Genomic DNA, 20180 nt, shown 5'->3' with positions numbered 1-20180 from the left:
CACTATGAACTTATTCTTCTAAATAACCAAGATATTTCACACAAGCATACGTTGGCAATTTAGTTTCAGTTTCCTGAATTCCAGTGTCCTGCTTTCAGCTGGGATAGAGTTAATTTTCTTCCTAGTAGCTGCTGTGGTGCTTTGTTTTAGATGTAGAATGAGAATGATGCTAATAACAAACCAATATTTTACTTGTTGCTGAGCAGTGCTTACACTGAGTTAAGTACTTTTCAGTTTCTCATACAGCCCTGCCAGTGAGGATGCTGGGCGTGCACCAGAAGCTGGGAGGAGATGAAGCCAGGACAGATGACCCAACATGGCCAAAGGGATATTCGATAACATATAACATCATGCTGACCAATAAACTGGAAGAAGTTGCCCAGGGGGTGTGGTGTTTCTTGGCAACTGGCTGGGCATTGGTCAGTGGGTGGTGAGCAATTGCATTGTGCATCACTTGCTTTGTATATTCTTCTATTATTATTATTATTATTATTATTATTATTATTATTATTATTATTAATTATTATTATTATTATTATTTATCCTTTCCTTTTCTGTGTGTGTTATTAAGCTGTCTTTGTCACAACTCATGAGTTTTTATCTTTTTTTTTTTCTGATTCTCTCCCCCATCCCACTGGGCAGAGGGGGAAGTCTACCAAGCAAAATATTGCTCTCCTTTTATTTTTATTTTTATTTTTATTTATTTTTATTTTTATTTATTTTTATTTATTTTTATTTATATTTATATATATATATATATATTAGTCTCCTTTAATATTGAAAAGCTGAAGTGAGGTCACCCTGGAGTCTTCTCTTTTTCAGCCTGAACAGCCCAAGCTTTCTCAGTCTTTCTTTATAGGAGAGGTGCTCCAGCCCTCTGAGCATGTTTATGGCCTTTCTCTGGACCCACTCTACCAGGTCCACATCTTTCTTGTGTTGGGAGCCCCAAGTCTGGATGCAGCATTCCAGGTGAGGCCTCATAAGAGCAGTGTAGAGGGGGACAATCTCCTCCCTCAACCTGCTGGCCACTCCTCTGTTGATGCAGCCCAGGATGCAGTTGTCCTTCTGGGCTGCAAGCACGCACTGCTGGCTCACATCAAGCTTTTTCATCCACAAGCTTGTCCAGGTCCCTTTGAACGGCAATCTTTCCTTCTGTTGTATCAAGTGCACCACTTAGCTTGGTGCACTCTACAGACTTGCTGAGAGTGCACTTGATCCCACTGTCTATGTCACTGATAAAGATATTAAAGAATACTACTCCCAAAACGTAGATCCCTGAGGGATACCACTCATCACCAGCCTCCACCTGGATATACAACCATTGATCACAACTCTCTGGGTGCGGCCTTCAAGCCAATTCCTTATCCACTGAATGGTCCACCATTCAAGTCCATACCTCTCCAATTTGGAGACCAGGATGTCATGTGGGACTGTGTTAGAGGCCTTGCAGAAGTCCAAGTAGTTGACATCAGCTGGTCTTCCCTCTTCAGCTGATGCAGTCACTCCATTATAGAAGGCCACCAGATTGGTAAAGCATGATTTGCCCTTGGTGAAGCCATGCTGACTTTCTCAGATCATCTCCTTTGGTAATATCTAGAAAAATTCTTGAGAATAATCCTCCACTGTAGATAACTTCTTAGTGGTATATGCCTCATGAGGAAATATGTTGGGTGTTTATGTCAAGAACTGGAGGAGGATGACTATGTGGCACAGCTAGAAGGCACCGCTAAATATATCAGGCTGAGAGTAGGGAAGAAGGGGAGAGGGCAATAGCATCCCTCTCTCTGGTATTACCAGCTTTCTGTTGTTCAATAATATTACATTTCTAATTGGTTAGATTATAGTCATTTTACATCCCATCTGGTATGAGAACACACCAGAAAGTTAAATTATTTTTAGATTTTCTTAAATTCTTATGGTACTATTAAGATGTAGACATTACCTGTAGGTACTTGATTATTATATTATATTCCTAATCCTCCATTATGCTATTTTGGTAAATGTGTAATGCAGTATTAGTTGGTACAAAATACAGAGTGTACAACCCATTCAGAGCATCTTTTAGAACAAATTGCAATACAGAATACCTGAAAACATTATTAGACAATCACTGAATCTTAATGAGGGACAGGTTTTCAGAATTAGGAATGAGCAGAGGAATACATATTTTCTTCTCTGATATTTTTCAAGACCCAAATGAATACATATTATTACTTCAGTGAGATTTATATTGAGACATAAGTGTTAGCAGATTTTGCTGTAACATAGGGAGATGGATTGACCCATCCCTCTCATGATTTCAAAAACATATGAATATACACATCCATCACTCTTCTTATTTATTCTGAGGCAGCAGGTGCAAACAAGATTTTCAACCTAAGGGCTACAGTAACTTATTTGAATTAATCTTCATTTTAAAATAATCTTAGAATATAACATTATAGAATATAGAATATAATCACCATATGATTTGCACTAGTTCCTTAGTGAGAAATCAAGTTTATTTTGCAAATGTCTATTTTGAATTCAGAAATGAACATAACATTGAAATAATAGATACAAATGAGACTCTATGTTATAATGAAATATAAGAGTACTAGTTATATATTGTAACTCATCTCTTAAAGCCAGAAAAAGATATGCAGATTTCCTTGTACCAAGTTATACTCTGATTTTCATTGTCTGACTAACATGTATAAAAGATCTTGAATTCTAATTTACGACTAATTTTTTCCTAGAAAAAAGAATAAAATGCAATGTTATTTAAATGTATTATGGGATCTGAGGGATGTTTTCCAGGAACTGTATTTAGTTTTCCAAGGTGTGGTTTGATTTATGATTGGGTAGGTTTAGAGGTCTAACTTACTATAGGGCTTTAGTGTTTATTTGCTTAAAAACAAAAACACCCTGATAAATGACCTATATAAAGTGCTAGGCTGTGATGTTCTTCCTGCATGGCCTCCATTATTTCTAGCTGTAATCATTACTTGATGTTGTGTTTAAAGATATTTTGTGCCATGAATTTTCAGTGAGGCTTATACCAAAATTTAAGATAAATAGAAAATAATAGGTGAAAGACTAGTTTGACTGGTTTCAGATGAGTCAGATAAACAGTCCTGATCCACATCAGGAGAGAAGTGCACCTTCTTTATACTGTCAGCCTCCATTTCTATTGAATGAAATGACAGAGAAATGGTGAAAATACAAGCTGAATTTGGAATTAAGCTACTGATTTCCTTTAGAGTAGGTTGGCATAAAAATGCTCTCATATCCTTTGGTAAAAATAAAGCATGACTAATTTCCTATTGCCTTTAGCTTTACACAGTTTTCACTATACATTTTATGCTTTAAAAACAAAGTGTTAAACTTGTCATAAATAATGATGAAACAATTCTGCAGTAGCCTAGTACTCTAGACTAAAGATTTCATGTTTTTCTCTTTCTTAAGTGGAAAGACTTGCCCTCAGCAAGTCTCCAGATGACACAAAACTAGGAGGAATGCTGAAGTACCAGAGGTTGATGCTGCCATCCAGAGGGACATGGGCAATCTGGAGAAACAGGCTGACAAGAATCTCATGAAATTTAGCAAGAAATCCAAAGTTCTGCACCAGGAGAGGAACAACCCCATGCCCTAGTATATGCTGTGGGAAAGTAGTTTTGGAGAAAAAGACATAGGGGTGCTGGTAGACAACAAGTTGAGCATGAGCATATTCTTTCAGATAGCAAAGATTTACAGTGGGATTATAGTTAACTCTGAGGTACATTGTTATTTGTTGACCATGCTTGGTGCTTAGCAGACGATGGAGGATGTGATTCTTACCTCAGCAAATACACAATTTTAAAAAGTCAAAGAAATAAGACCTTTTGTTTATTCAAGAAATTCCTTCAACTTTACTCTTTCAGCTGCCATAGCTGCTCTTGTCATTCACAAGAAAATCTTCAGTGTCTTTTTCTGGTGCTTTCACTGGAATATTTTCACAGCCTAACAGTAGGGTACATTTTCTTCTGTCCACATCTTGGTTTAATGAATTTACACCGACAGCAGAATTTCAGTCTGTGATCTGACGCATTATCTGAGTTTCATAAAAGGACTTCAGTGATTGAACATTGATGGAATGCTCTTGGCTACAAGTATCCTTAAGTGAAACTTAAATTAATGTGCATATAGTGCAAATGAGATGCTAGCTAATGCAAATACTGTATTCAATCATCCAGTAGACTCAGAAGACAATTTAGACTGAATAAAAGAATAATTTTTTACTAATAGATGCAGTTAGACATATCTGCTTATGAATGAATTACTGTTTTGTCCCTTGACAGCTTCTGGATCTATACATGAAAATAAATAAAAAGATGAGACAAACCTCATAAGAGAGGAAATCCAAGTTTCTAAGTGACCTCAATTTAGAGAGGATTAACCTTTCAGTGCAAGGCAAGTTGTTATTAACTGCTATCAGTAGCACATACAGTGTCTAAGGCTGTAGAAAATATTAATACATATATATGTAGCCAACTTTTTCCTATTCATTTTGCTATTCTACTTTATTCAAATGAAGGCAGTTCAGTTATAGAATTTTCATACATCTTCTCCCTTAAAATTTCATATTCTTAGCAAAAACATATTCTTAGCAAAAACAAAAACAAATATGTAAATAAATAAATGTTTTGCAGTCATTTGTTGTTGTTGTTGTTTGTTTTCCACTCTTCAATTGCATTTACATTAAATAATTACCTACACTTTATTTGGAGTACCTTGCCACTGTTCTAAGAAAAGTTTCTTGTTATGAGGCACTATATTCACTTTTTCAAGAAGCTTTCAGTTTTCCGTTGCAAAATATCTCCCAGCTGTGCAAGGTACAACAAAGTCCAACAGTCCTCTGGAAAATAATTGCAGCTGTTTAGAGATACGTTACAAAACTGTAGTCAACAGAGGTCTACTTCTCTATACTGAAATGGAAGAAATAATTTAAAGCTGCCTAAACCCTTGAAAACTCATTTGGGTATATGTAACAAATTTCTAGGTGAAATATATAGATCTTGAATCTCTAAAGCATCAAACATGGGCAGCTTCTGATGATCCGGAGAAGGAGCTTACTATCAGCACCAAACGACTTATCAAAGAAATCGCAAAAACAGTAACACTCAGAGATTTCAGTCATTTGAACACCTTTCTTTCTATATGTATATTCTTTCTATACATAGTGAGTGTGTCAGTCTTCAGGGCATCACCTGTATTATTCATAAAAAAGCATTTGAATTTTTGAAGATTTGAAGAAAGGAATTCACTAGCAATTCCTGAACTCTGATAAATGGAACAGTGAATTTTTAATTTCACTGCATTTTGAGATGTAAGCTACACTGTTAAAACAACCAAATGAATTGATAGCTAGCATAATGAAAATACAGTTTTCATGCAAGCAAACTTCACCAAATGTTTGTTAACATTATAAAGTTTTATAAATTACATTTTTGTTTACAACTATAGCCATGTATACATTAAAAAAAAAAGTTGGTGAAATAATTTACAATTTTTGGCATAGTTTGTCAAAAGTACAAGTAAACTGAATTCTCTAATTAAGTGTTAGCTACTCTATTTGTTTAAATAGCTTATTGATTTTAGATTATGTTTTTGAAAACAAAATGCATTTAAGCTGACAGCTCATTTATCAAACTTCAGCCTGATAAAATTTGAAATGGCTGAAGCATTTAAAGGCCTCTACTTGGGACTTTGATTGCAGAAGAGCCATATCAGTCTTAAATATATTGCCTTTTCTGGTAAAGTGGTAATAACAAAATAGAACAGCCAGGAGGATAAATGTTATCTGCCCTAGTCATGTTGCAAAGAAATGGAAATAGAAATTGAGAAAGAGCACTGACTTATGAAAAATAAATACTACAAAGCAGAAGGGGAAACATAAACATAATAGTTAACTTTCAAACATCTGACGTGTCCTGTGAAATCATTAGATATAACATGATACCTGCCATTGAACGTAATGTATGTAATACTGTATGAATTCTATATATTGGCATATTGGCACAACATCATAAATAACATCATAAATAGTACCCATCACAACACTGTTTTGTTTTGTTTTGTTTGTTTGTTTCCCCAATCCACCCTCCCCTGCCCCCCAAATAAATAGCTTGGGAAAAAATAGCAATAAAGAACAACAAAAGACAAAAAAATCACAGGAGTAATGCTATAGATTTTATTGCAAAAGCACATAAAAAGAACGCATAGTGCACTACCACACTATTTCTAAGCTGAATCTCCTCAATAATAAATTATCCTGCTTTTCTGGCAGGCCATGAGGTTTCAAGCACTGCAATAAAACATGCACAGATACTGCTCAACTTTATGGAAAACACCATTCCATTGAGAGTTTCAGAGAGATTCCACCAGCTTTTCAGTGAAAGTCATGAAACTGCAAAAGTGTGGACTTTCAAATAAATTGCTTTTTTAATCAGGTTTAAATTAGGTTTCAGTCAAACTTATTTTGTCTTTTGTTTATGAAGTCAATATATGGGACTATTGTTAGAACTAAAATTAAGAAATTTCATTCAATATCATTTACCACGTGTCTAAATTTGAACCACTTTTCTTTGAATATAATACCTTCAAAGCATAGAAATTCAGTTTATTTTTCTATTTAAGAGGCAATTGTAAAATTAAAAGGTCACAACATTATATAACTAGATTTTGTAAAAAGGTCGCATTGATTGATGTTCTTTAAATATCAGTATTTCATATATCTTGATATATTCCATGACAATAGTATAATCTGACCTCAATTTATTAACGTACATATAAGATATTTGAAGTGATTATTAAAGGCAATAGCTATTTGGGATATCTCTAAGTATTACAATAGGCATAAATTATATCCTTTTACTTTTCATGTTAATTTACATATATTTACCAATGAACATACTCTTTAAATTTTAAGAGACATTGCAATAAAAAACAAGACACCAAGATCCAAGCAGTTTACTGCACAAGGTGCTAATGGGTCAAGTTGACTGACATACCTAGATCTCTGTGTCTGCATATCCATTGATTACAGTAAATGATTCTCCAATATGAACTGATTTGCAAGATCAGAGCCATATCTGTAATACATAAATTAAGGATGATAGAAAGAATGTGACAAGAAAACAATTGAATAATATAGTTTCATAATCCTTGTATTGACTGTTAATTTTCCCTTCCTTTATACTGACTTTCAGACAGATTTTGTTGTCATGCCATCATGAAATCCACAATTTTGAGGGATATGTGTCATGTGAAGAGTAAGAGTGAACTTCCAATTTAAGAAACTAGTGGGTGGGACCTCTTGGAAAAATGCCCTCAGGGATTAAGTGGCCTTGATGCAGGAAACCCCCTGCATGCCACAATCCCCTACTCCACTGCAGAACACATCCACCCCAGAGCAGATTGCCTTTGTGAAAAAAGGGAGACTGGAGGGGAGAATCTCCTGCAGGGATTTTCCTCAGGCTGCAGCCTCCTTCAGGTCAGATCCACCTGCTCCACCATGGACTCCTCAACAGGCTGCATTATGGCAATCTGCTCCGCTGTGATACACCATGGCTGCAGGGGGACAGCCTGCTCCACCATGGGCCTCTCCACAGGCCACAAGGGAACTTCAGCTCCAGAGCGTGTTGTACCTCCTCGCTCTCCCAGTTGCTGTTGAGCAGCAGTTTTTTCCCTTTCTTAAATCTGTTCTCACAGAGGCTCAAACATTGTTTATTGGCTCAGCTCTGGCCAGGAGTGGGTCCCTTTGGAGCCAGCTGAAATTGGCTCTTATCTACCATGGGGCAGCTTCTGGAATCTTCTAACAGAGGCCACCCTTGCAGCCCCCCACTACCACAACCTTGCCCATAACCTCAATACATTTTTTCATTGAGGTAGTTGCAGAAGCCCTTCTAGTTGCCCTTGACAGCCCTTGCCAAGTTCAATTCTATCTGGGCTTTAGCTTTCCTAACTTGATCCCTGGCTGCTTGTACAATGTCTCTGCATTTCTCTCAGGTTAACTGTCCTTGCTTCTACCCCCTGTAGGCTTCCTATTTGTGTTTGATTTTGGCCAGAAGCAACTTATTCATCCATGGAGGACGCCTGGCATTTTTGTCTGACTTCATCTTTCTTGAGGTTGGAGAAGGTAATCCTTGAGTATTAACCAGCTTTCCTGGGGCTTTCTTCCCTCCAGGGCTTTATCCCTCAGTCCTCTGCCAAGCAGATCCTTGAAAAGGCCAAAGTCTGCTCTTCCAAATTCCAGGGTTGTGAGCTTGCTGTGGACCCTCCTTACTGCCCTCAGGATCTTGGACTCCACATTTTCATGGTCACTGCAGCCAAGGATGCCTTTGATCGTCACATTCCCAACAAACCCATCCTTGTTGGTGAGAACGAGGTCCAGCATAATAACTCTCCTCATTAACTCCGTGTTTTGGTTTAACCCTGGAGGCAGCTAAGCACCACGTAGATATTTCCTCCCTCCTCCTCCCACTGTCCCCTACCCAGTGGGACTGGGGGAGAGAATCAAAAGAACAAAAGGGTAAAAACTCATAGGTTGAAATAAAGACAGTTTAATGGGACAGAAAAAGAAAGGAATAATAATAATAATAATAATAATAACAATAATAATAAAAGAATATACAAAGCAAGTGATGCACAAGTGGTGCTCACCACCCATCATCCAATGTCCAGCCAAACCCTGAGCATCAGCCCCATGCTTCCTGGCCAACTCCTCCCAGTTTTATTGTTCAACATGACATCATATGGAATGGAATATCCCATTCGCCAGTTTGAGTCAGCTGTCCCCTCCCAGCTTTTTGTGTACCCCAGCTTTCTTGCTGGCAGGGCAGTATAAAAACTGAAAAGTACTTGACTCAGTGTAAGCATTGCTCAACAGCAACTAAAATATCAGTGTGCTCTCAGCATTATTCTCATCTTAAATTCAAAACAGCACCATAGTAGTTACTAGAAAGAAAATTAACTCTATCCCAGCTGAAGGCAGGGCAATCCTTTATCCCTTGGAAAATGAATTTGTCACCAATGCATTCCAGAAACCTCCTGGATTGCTTGTGCCCTGCTGTGTTGTTGCTCCAGCAGATGTTGCGGTGGTTAAAGTCCTCCATGAGGAACTAGGGCTTGTGAATATAAGGCTATTCCTATCTGTCTGTATAGGTCCTTATCCACTTGTTCTTCCTGGTCAGGAGACCTGTAGCAGATTCCCACTACAACGTTTCTAAGCCCTGTCTTCCCTTCAGTCCTTACCCGTACACTTAGTCATCTCCTCATCCATTCCCAGCCAGAGCTCCATGCACTCCAGATGGTCATTGACATAGAGGGTGACTCCCCCTCCTCATTTCCTCAGCCTGTCCTTCCTAACAAACCTGTATCCTTCCATTACAACACTCCAGTCATGGGATCCATCCCACAACATCTCTCATAGTCCTGGAAATGTACACACATCCCTAACTCACCTTGTTTATTCCTCATACTGCTTGCATCAGTGTACTGGCATTTAAAAAGAGCACCTCAGCATGCTGTGTTCCTAGAAAGTATTTGGTAGATTTCTCCATAATGCCACAAGTGCTGGAGGTGACTCCACTCAAGCTCCATAACACTGACTGCATGATCCTTCCCTATCACGTAACTCCATGGCCCTTGTTTATCAGCCCTCTGCATTGCTCCTTCACAGGGCTGCTGGTTACCATCTCCCTCCCCCCTCCTTCCTAGTTTAAAACTCTCCTTAGGTCAGTCACCCTACTGGCAAACATGTTTTTGCCCCATTTAGTGAGGTACAACTCAGCTCTCCCAAGCAGATGTTGATCCTCAAATAGGGTCCCATGGTCATAAGATCCAAAACCCTGTTGATGACACCAGTTTCACAGCCAACTATTGATCTCTCCTATAAATTCCTTTCTACTGACAACCTTTCCCCTCTGCAGCAGGATCAAGAAAACCACCACTTGGGCCACCATGCCCTTAACTACTGTCTCCAGAGCTCTGTAGTTCCTTTTGATACTGTCCAAGTCTCTTCTGGCAGTATCATTTACACTCACTGGGATTAAAAGCAGAAGGCAATGGTCAGAAGGCAGGACTAACTTCAGCAGTGTTTCTGCTGAACCCTGATCTACAACTCAAGCAGACAGCAAACCTCCTTAGTCAATAAATCAGGTGGACGGATGACTCTGGCCTTTGCAACAGGGAGTCACTGATTACAATGACTTATCGCTTCTTCCAGGCTGCCTTGTGTGGTTTAGGTGGACTAGATTTATTGCTAGTAGGCTTGTCTAGCTCCTTGTCAATGTTGAGGGTGGTGAACCTGTTTTGTAGTTGCAAGTCCTCAGGTGGAGTAGGAGCCTTCCTCTTGCACCTAGAACCATGACGTTCTACCTTTATCCCAAGGAAGTCCCAAGAAAGGACTTGAGAGTAGCACTACAGAGAAGGACTTGAGGATAATATTGAATGAAAAAATTTGATATGAGCTGGCAATGTGCAGCCCAGAAAGCCAATTGCATAGACCTGGGAGTCCTTGTGGACAGCAGGCTGACTGTAAGTCAGAAACGTGCCCTTGTGACCACAAAGACCAACTGGGGTGCATTCCTGGGGTGCATTCGGAAGAGTGTCGCCAGCAGGTCCAAGGGAGGTGATCCTCCTCCTCTACTCAGCTCTGGTGAGGCCACACCTGCAGTACTGTGCCCAGTTCTGAGCTCCCCAGTACAAGAGGGACATGGAGTTACTGGAGCAAGTCCAGAAGTTAGATACAAAGATTATAAGAGGACTGGAACACCTGTTGTACAAGAAGAGGCTGAGAGACCTGGGTCTGTTTAGTCTGGGAAAGAGAAGACTGAGGGAAGACCTCATTAATGTATATAAATACCTGAGGGAAGGTGTTGGGAGGATGGAGCTGGTCTCTTTTCAGGTGTGCCCAGTGACAGGACGAGAGGCAACAGGCACAAACTGAAGCACAGGAAGTTCCAGCTGAATATGAGGGGACACTTCCCTGCTGTGAGGGTGACAGAGCACTGGAACAGGTTGCCCAGAGAGATTGTGGAGTCTACTTCTCTGGAGATATTCGAAACCCGCCTGGATGCCATCCTGTGCAATGTGCTCTAGATGATCCTGCTCAGCAGGGGGGTTGGACTAGATGATCTTCAAACGTCCCTTCCAACCTCAGCTATTCTGTGATTCTGTGATTCTATGACCAGCATGTCAAGGGAGGTGATTGTCCAACTCTCATGAGAATGAGAGACCCCCACCTGGAGTACTGCATTCAGCTCTAGAGCCTCCAGTACAAGAAAGACATGGACCTATCAGAGCAGATGTAGAGAATGGCTCCAAAAAAAAAATAAATAAATAAATAAATTCAGATAGAGTTATGGTTGTTTAGCTTGGAGAAGGGAAGATTATGGAGAGACCTTATCATTTATTTTTAATATTTTAAGGGCACTTATAAGAAAGATAGGGAAAGACTTTTTTACCACGGTCTGTAGTGATAGGACAAAGGGGCAAAAATTTTAAATTGAAAGAAAGTAAATTTTACATTAGATATAAGGAAGACATTATTTACTATGACCCTGTGGAGACACTGGAACAGGTTGCCTAGAGACATTGTCAAACTCATGGTGAATTTTCAAAAAGTATACATGCTTTTTAAAGTTTATTAATTTTCAGTCTCAGAAGAAAAACTGTTTATTTTTTACTATTTAATTCAAAATTTAAGTCCAAGGTTGTTGTTTTTTTTTTTTTTTTTTTCCAAAAGTTTATTTGCATGGCATTAAATAAATAATTAACAAAATTAATCTGGTCTTCAGCCATGACTAAAACAAAAGTAGCTAAAACTAACCCCTCCTCTAAAAAATAGAAAACAACCTTAGAAAGTTATAAACAGAGTTAGTAACATGCAAATTTTCAGGAAAGATAATGACAAAGACAACTGAATTAGTCTTTCTTATTAGCACTTCTTATCATGTCAATAGTTGCCAACAAACAAAAGAAAGGAATTACTAAAATTTAAATTGATTTTGCCTTACAGGAATCATAAAATAGAGAGAATTTCCATAGATGCAATATTTATCAATATCTACATATGAATATCTACATTTCTCTATTGCTTTAGCAATGTTTTTTAATCTAGTATATTTTTATTTTACAGTAGTCAACATTTCTCTTCCCCATTGTTCTCTTGATACTATTTTTTAAAAACAGAATCTATCACTTTCTACTACTTAATTTTAATTTCTCTTAAACTACATAATATACTCCTTTTTACACAGTATATATTTTGTGTGTTTGTGTGTGTGTGTGTGTATATTGATATAGCCAAAGATCTATGTTTCATATATGGTTCCTGACATCTCTGTTCAATTGTTTACAATAATCTCTTTTCAGAGTTCTAGGGCTGCTCCTCAGGGGAATGTGACTTGATGGCTTAGTGCAAAATGTCCATCAAGTGATGTTGTCAAGATCCATCTTTTTTTTACCAACACTTTTCTTACTAATTTGCATGTAGAAAGTCTGAGAGCAATGCCTGCCATCAAATAAAACCAAATTTATCATTTTGATTTTCTAATTAGGTACTTTATTCATTTTACTGTGATATGTACCTGATTTCTGGCAATACCCTGATTAAATATGGTTCAGCAACAATGTCTTTCTAAGTAACTACTACAGTCAGTCATATATGCTTCATTAAGTCAAATGTGGTGAGTATTTGAAAACTGAGGATGAAAAAAGGCCAAGAAAATCATTTAGGTAAAGTGTATTTTGCCTTAGCAGTTGTCTTTGCATGGTTTAATGACTAAATAAAAGGATAGATAATGAAGTATAATAACGTAAAAGGTGAGCTAAAATCTCCATGAATATCACAGATGGAATGCTAACTTTTTTTTTAATATAGCAGCTATTCCAAAAGTTCATGCAATCCTATACAATGCTTAGTCCTGATGAATTCCTATATATTGATAAACAACATGACATTTTATCTTTGAATAGATGGGCAATGTTGTCTTTAGCTTTATTCAAGTCCAGAACTAGATGAAAGTGATAAACTTAAACAAATAATGATTCATAAAGGAAGTGATCATATTCTGTGTATAAATGAAGTAGACTAAACCTTGATATTGCATGTGTGTTTTACATGTTCTATACATAATGAGAAAGTGAAATAAAGCAATGATTTATTACTATTTCAAAGAAACATGCAGAATTCAGGTGTGAATTTATAGGGGAAATCAATTGCTTATCTCTTCTAAATACAGGTAAAGAAATAGATCTGCACTGATTTCTCTGTCTTTTACATAAGCAGACATAGATCACAGATGTTTAGTATTGCTCTTAGTAATTACTTCTTGATTTATAAATGCATGTACTCTTTATAAAAGAAAAAAAAAGAGAAAAAAAGAAAAAAAAAGAAAAGGAAAAATTATTGACATTGTCATGTATTTTGTTTTTAACTAATCATTTTCTAAAATACTCTTCTCTTGATACTAGACCAGATAATATAAAAACACCTAACACCTTAGTGTCTTTTACAACTTGGTCTCTTTTAGTATAGCCTCTTGCCTCAAACTAAGAAACATTGAATCATTCAGGCTGGAAGAGATATCAGGAGAACTCTAGTTCAGACCAGCGTGCTCAAGGCTGTGTCCAGATGATCTTGGAAATCATCAACAGAGATACCATAGCTTCACCAGGCAACCTCCTTCAATGCTTCATGGTCCTTATGCCTTAAAAGATTTTCTCCATAAGTCAGAGTGCTCTCATTTCAATTTATGTTCATTTTCATTCATTCTCCTGACCTGCACCTCAGAAAATAAGCTGGCTCTGTCTTTTTGATAGAGAAGTGAGGGTGAGGATGAATGAGCAGCAGAAATGAAGCACTATCAACTGACTTGCAACCCACATTTCCCATCTCCCCTGTGCCATTCAAGGGAAGCAGGTGAATGGAAGGAAGGCGTTTTTAATTTGGTTTTAAGTCTCACTGTTCTAATCCATCATCTATAGGCAATAAAACACATTAATCTCCCTTATGCTGAGTTTGTTTTGTTTTGCTAGTGACAGAAATTGGTGAGTGATCATCCTGTTCTTATCTCTGCCCACAAGCTTTTTTGTTCCTTGTTAAACCACCACACCTCTTAATAGGTACTGACTGGCTGCTGTTAGGTACCCCAAAGCTGTCTCTTCTCCAGGCTGACAGAGCTCAGCTCACTGAGCCTTTCCTCAAAGGGTAAGTGCTCTAGCCCCAACCAGCTTAGCTGCTCTCTGTTAAAATCACTACAGTTTATCACTGTCTTGTACTGGAAGCCAAACCTGGATGCAATATTCCAGATGTGGTCAGTATCTGAGATTAATAAGAGTTTGAGTAGATTTTGTGGCCTGAGAAAAATTATTCCCCCCCACCCCACCCCCAAATCTCAGCATTCCATAGCTTGCAATTACAACTTAGTGTGCTAGCACATAAGCACTTTTAGTAAACATCTGCTAATTCAAGCCTAATTCAAACTCACTGGAGAATACAGCTTTCAGTAATAACAGAACTTTAAATTCAACCAGCCAGGATCCTCACTGTACATTTGTCTCAGAAAGTGCAAACAAATTTTCTTTTAAGAATCTACTGGAAAAAAAAAAAAAAGGGGGTGGGGGGTGGGGGGGGGGTGGGGGGTGGGAAGGAAAAAGGGAAGGACATCACTTATCTCTAACCAGTAACAAATCATATGTGTTCTGGAGAGACAAGAGCTCACAAGTACAGAATATTAGGTATTTTATATTCTTTATAAACTGGATCTTACATGTGTAATCAACATCATATGCTTGTAATGAGGAACGCTGTAGAAAGGAAGAAAGGTAACATGATTATATGGAACAGATTACAACACTGAAATTCTCCTTATTCTAAAGAATAATACGTGAAAGAAAGTTAAAAATATGAAAAAATACCTGGTGTATATCTGCAGTATTATGAACCACATTAGGGTATCAATTTAAACATTTTTACTGTGCTGTTATTCCAAGATGTTAAAGCCCTACTGCTAAGTGTTCAGTGTTCACTGTTTTTTTCTTTTTAATTCTTTTTTTATTTTTATTTTTTTCTAGAAGGAGAAGAAAAAAACAAACAGAAAAGAACACTTTTATATAAAAGAAGAATCTGAACACTAAGGATATGGAAAAACTTCAACCTGAAACTAATATATAGAGAGATATATCTCAAAATATCCTGAATTAAAAACATAAAAAAATATCTTTCTGTATTAACAGGGAATTCTGCTGTTGCAAATAATCTTGATTTGCATAGTTGATAAAAGTGGTCACTTTGATTAGTGGAAATTTTTTGCCTTTTTTTTTAGTTGGCTAATTATAAGAAATTACTTTAAGAAAAACATTTCCAATCTGGTCTTTTGAAAACAGTACTAGAAACTACAGTGCAGATTAAAACTGCTAGTGGTGAACACAAAAAAAAGGACTCACGTAAAACATAGACATAGGAAGCTGATTCCCCTTTCTGCTCTCAAGGTGGCAGAGAAAGAAATTTGGCAGTGGAGGCCACACACAGCACTCCTTAGCTTCATAAGCTCACACATATTCGCAGATAACTGAGTACCAGCACAGCTCCTCTGTCTGCCTACAACCTCTGCCTGGATCACAGACCACTTACCCAATTCACGTCACCTACTCACTGGTTAGTCCAGCTTGAAGTTCACTGTAAACACACACGCACTCACACGTTTCTCCCTCACGTACATCACATTCACAAATCCCCCCTAAGTGTACCAGCATGGACCCACCACACATCTGATACCCGAGGCCCCGATACTCGATTGCTAGTCCAGCTTAAAGTTTGCTAGTGAATACATACACACACCACATGCATACCAGGTCTGGGGTGCATACAGACATCCAGCCCTGCCAGCAGCCGGCACCAGGCGCATGCACTGTGACCCGCAACTGCACTCCAGGCACCAGTTGGAGCCCCCCCACTCACCTCACACATGTTGGTCCCCTCAGTAGCTGTTTTATAGCACACCACTCCCGTTCCAGTGGCTAGGAGTAGAAGACACCCCATGTGCCCCAGTAAATGATGACCATGCTCACTCCAGAAGCTGGCACCACAGACTGTGGGTGCCTATATCCCTGGTCTGATTCCAGTAGCTGGCACCCAGCCCAGTCACACCGGTCTGTTAACAGCTGACCATGAGCTCAAAGAGTGCCCCCCCAGCTACTGATGATAAAACCCCCACTTGCTCCAGTAGCTGATACCACAGGCTGTGGGGCCTGCACCCCGAGCCTGACTCCAGCAGCTGGCACTAAATTCACTTGCACTGGCCGCCTCAGTAGCTGGCGCTGTAGTAGTCCTTTCAAGTCATATAAACACACATACGAGCCCACAGTTAAACTAGTTCCCTTGCAGTAGCTGGTATAGGAACAGAAAACATTCCCATCCCAGTGGCTAGGAGCAGAAGATCCCACTTGCTCCATCCAGTAGCTGGCACAGAGACCCTGCTCTTACTTCAGTAGCTGGCACCACAAGCCACAGGTACCCACACCCCCAGTCTGACACAAGTAGCTGGCACCAATCTTCACTCACCCACGTACAGTTCTTGCCAGTAGCTGGCACGTAGACCTGGCGGCATACATACACATTGGGAAGAGAGTGAAAATACACAGAGGGATATTTAAGAAAAGTTTTAATCAGAAAACATAAGGAGGTTGTACGTACTGTGGTGATCGGGCACCAGACACATCCAGAAAACTACTAACAAGCCTTGTTTTACATGCAACCAGCCATTCTATATTCTTTTTTTTTATCTACTCCCCACCTTGTTCCTCCTGCTCTCCCTCTCTACTGCACAGCCCACCATGGATATGCAGAGCTTTGCATTTTCCTGCACCCCTCCCAGTCCAGGGTCCCCCCTGTTTCACAGTCTTATCAGCTGAAAAGTCCAGGTTGTTCTTTCTAGAAACAGCACCTATAGCTCACCAGTTAGTGAGACTAAGACAATTGAATCAACTTAGAAGTCATCAATCAGATAACCCTGCTGGAATAAACAATCCCACATAGTCACATGCTCATAAATTAGTGTTTCAAATACTACTAGCATATCTAAGTTATCATGTTGACAAGAATCTTGCCAACTCTCAATAATTTCCTACTCTCACATGATGAATATATGTTAGTTTGCTTCTATGCTCTCATCTGAAACAAACTGAAGAGTTCTCTGGCTAGGATAAGCCTGACATGAATGAGATGGTAGTCATACTCTCATTCCACTCTACAAAGTAGATATACGACTTGAACCAGATCTGTTTTTTTTCTGAAGTCTGCTCCATTCTTCTAAAAGTATTCTGAAAGGATGAATTTTAGGATGTTCTGACATGGTCCGAGCAACAGCCCTACCTTAAATACTGGCAAGGGGAAGGTAAGCTAGCTTCCAACCCTGAACTGACAGACTGACTGAAAAGACTAGGGGGAAGAGTGACACTGTACCCTCATCTCTGCTCAAAGAAGAAGGAGGAGTCTTCCCCCTTGCCCCTGAAGTGCCCCTGCACAACACATACAATGCTCTAAGCCTGGAAAAAAGAGAATGTGTGAGTAATGATCAAGACCCAGGAAAGCTTGGTCCAACCAACCACCTCTATTAGAAACAGTGACACAAATGCACACACACAGACGCACACACACATAAAGTTTTGTAGTAATTAGAGAATCCATACTGAAAGGCACTGAAGTACTTACTTGCCATCTGGATAATCTCTCCAGAGAGGTTTGCTGCTTGCCTGGGGGGCCTGCATTCATGATACCACAAAGAGGCTACCAAGCCAGGTGGGGCCAGAAAACTAACACCCATTCCTACTCTTTCATGTAGGGTCAAATGAGACTGCAACAAAGTAGGCAATGTAGTGGGTTTATGTGGCAAGGTTTTGGTAGCCAGGGGCCGTAGGGGTGGCTTCTGTGAGAAGAATCCTGAAGCTGCCCAATGTCAGATAATGGCCCCGCCACTGGACAGAACCAAGCCAATAAGTGATGTTGTTTGAGCCTCTGTGAGAGCAGATTTAAGAAAAAGAGAAAAAAAAATATGCTGGGGAACAGCAGGTGGGAGAGAGAGGAGTGAGAACCAGCCCTGCAGACCCTAAGGTCAGTGAAGAAGGAGGGCAGGAGGTGCTCCAGGCACTGGAACAGAATTTCTCCTGAGGCCTGTGGAGAGGACCATGGTGAAGCAGGCTGTCCCCCTGCAGCCCATGGTGTACCATGGTGGAAAAGATTTCCATGCTACAGCCTGTGGAGGAGACCATGGTGGAGCAGGTGGATCTGCTCTGAAGGAGGCTGTGACCTCTGGAGAACACCCACAGGAGCAGATTCTGGGCTGGACCTGTTGCCTGTGGAGAGGACAACACTCAGGAGCAGGTGTCCTGGCAGGAGCTGCTCCCCATCGGGGACCCGTATTGGAGCAGTGTGCTCCTGATGGATGGACCCCATGGTACAGACTCATATTTGAAGCAGTTCTTGAAGAGCACGCTGCCTGTGGGATCCCCTTGCAGGATCAGTTCGGGAAGGACGGCATCCCGTGGAAGGGACCCCACATTGGAGCAGGGGAAGAGAATGAATGAGAAGGAGCACCAGTTTGTTTTGCCCATGTTTATAATTGTTGAGTGATCTCCCTCTCCTTATCTCAGCCCTTGAGCCTTTTTCATCATATTTTCTCCCCCTCTCCCTTTGAGGAGGGGGAGTGAGAAAGTGGTGAGATTTCACTCATAAGTGGTGAGATTTAGGTAAGATGTGAGGAGGAAATTCTTCACTCAGAGGATGGTGAGGTACTGGAACAGGTTGCCCAGAGAAACTGTGAGTGCACCATCACTGGAGGTGTTCAAGACCAGGCTGGATGAGGCCCTGTGCAACCTGATCTAGTGCGTGGCATTCCTGCCCATGGCAGGGGGCTTGAAACTAGATGATCTTTAAGGCCCCTTCCAACCCAAGCCATTCTATGAGTCTGTGATTGTCTGAATATATGACTAACTCCTTTGCATATCAGACTGTATCTCATGCTGCCTTGTCCTCATTGTTGTACCATGGTATGTGGAGACTATGAATCAGCTCTTCCATTTATAGCCTTCTTTGTAATAGAACTACAGAAACAGGAAAGATAAAGGACGGAGCAGTGAGGACCTACAGCTGCAAGAACATTGCTTGCACCAACTATCTTCACTCTTTGTAAGAGAAAAAATCTGCTTGTTTCTTCAGGAATTATTTTCCATTACTCAAGGCTGATACCATGACTGGAGATCAAAATATGTGGTCTAAAATTGCTACTACGTTTGACAAAAATAGAGGATGTTCATGGAGGGGGGGAAATAATTAATGAAATAAGTTAAGTTTATAAATCAGAAAGAGAGAGGAATGAAATGAGATATTTATGAAGAAGAGAGAGTAGAAACTAAGGAAGTAGAAGAGCAGAAAACATTAACCAATGTGTTAGTATCTTATGCCTGAATTATACTATTAAGCATGTCTTAGTTGACTTCCATTGCAGAAGTCAAATACAAACACTTCTTACACAAACGCAGGAAAAACAATATGTATGCATGTCCTCGGAAGTGATATCATTTATTTACAGTGATTATTTTACAGTTGCTCAAGTCTGGCTTATTTACTTTAGGATTATTCCATTTATTTGTTTTGAAAATAGAACAGTTGTTAGAGCAGTTGTGTTAAAGTTTAAATGATTTTACAGAAAAAAAAAAAGCTTAAACAAAACTGTATACAAATGAGTTTTTTATTGGCTGCATATTTGTGAAAAGAACAAAAACTTTTGAAAGACATTGTACTGAATTTTATTACTATGGGTTCTCTCCTACTCAGCCCATTTAATATGATGCATTTACAGACTACATTAGAAATGTAATTGACTAGATAATACCATTAATCCAAGTTTTAATGAGGTTCATCATACTTAAGGTCAAAAAAGATGTGCGTGTCTGGTCTATTCATGTTCTATTCTTTTCATTACTAGTTATATATGTAATACTTTAGGTGTCAGATATTTACATCTGGATTTCAACTAAACTATATTATCCCGGCTGTACAAAGGCAGCCCCTAGGGAGCACTAGCTACCAGGAGCCCTGTGAACAGGATGGACAAACAGGGCGTGGCCTCTCGAGGAGAGGAGAGGAGACTCGAGTC

The sequence above is a fragment of the Anser brachyrhynchus genome (genome assembly GCF_964034855.1).
Source record: "Anser brachyrhynchus genome assembly, chromosome: 2".
Taxonomy (NCBI): Eukaryota; Metazoa; Chordata; class Aves; order Anseriformes; family Anatidae; genus Anser; species Anser brachyrhynchus.
The sequence above is the reverse complement of the archived record's forward strand: the minus strand, read 5'-3'. Positions refer to the sequence as shown.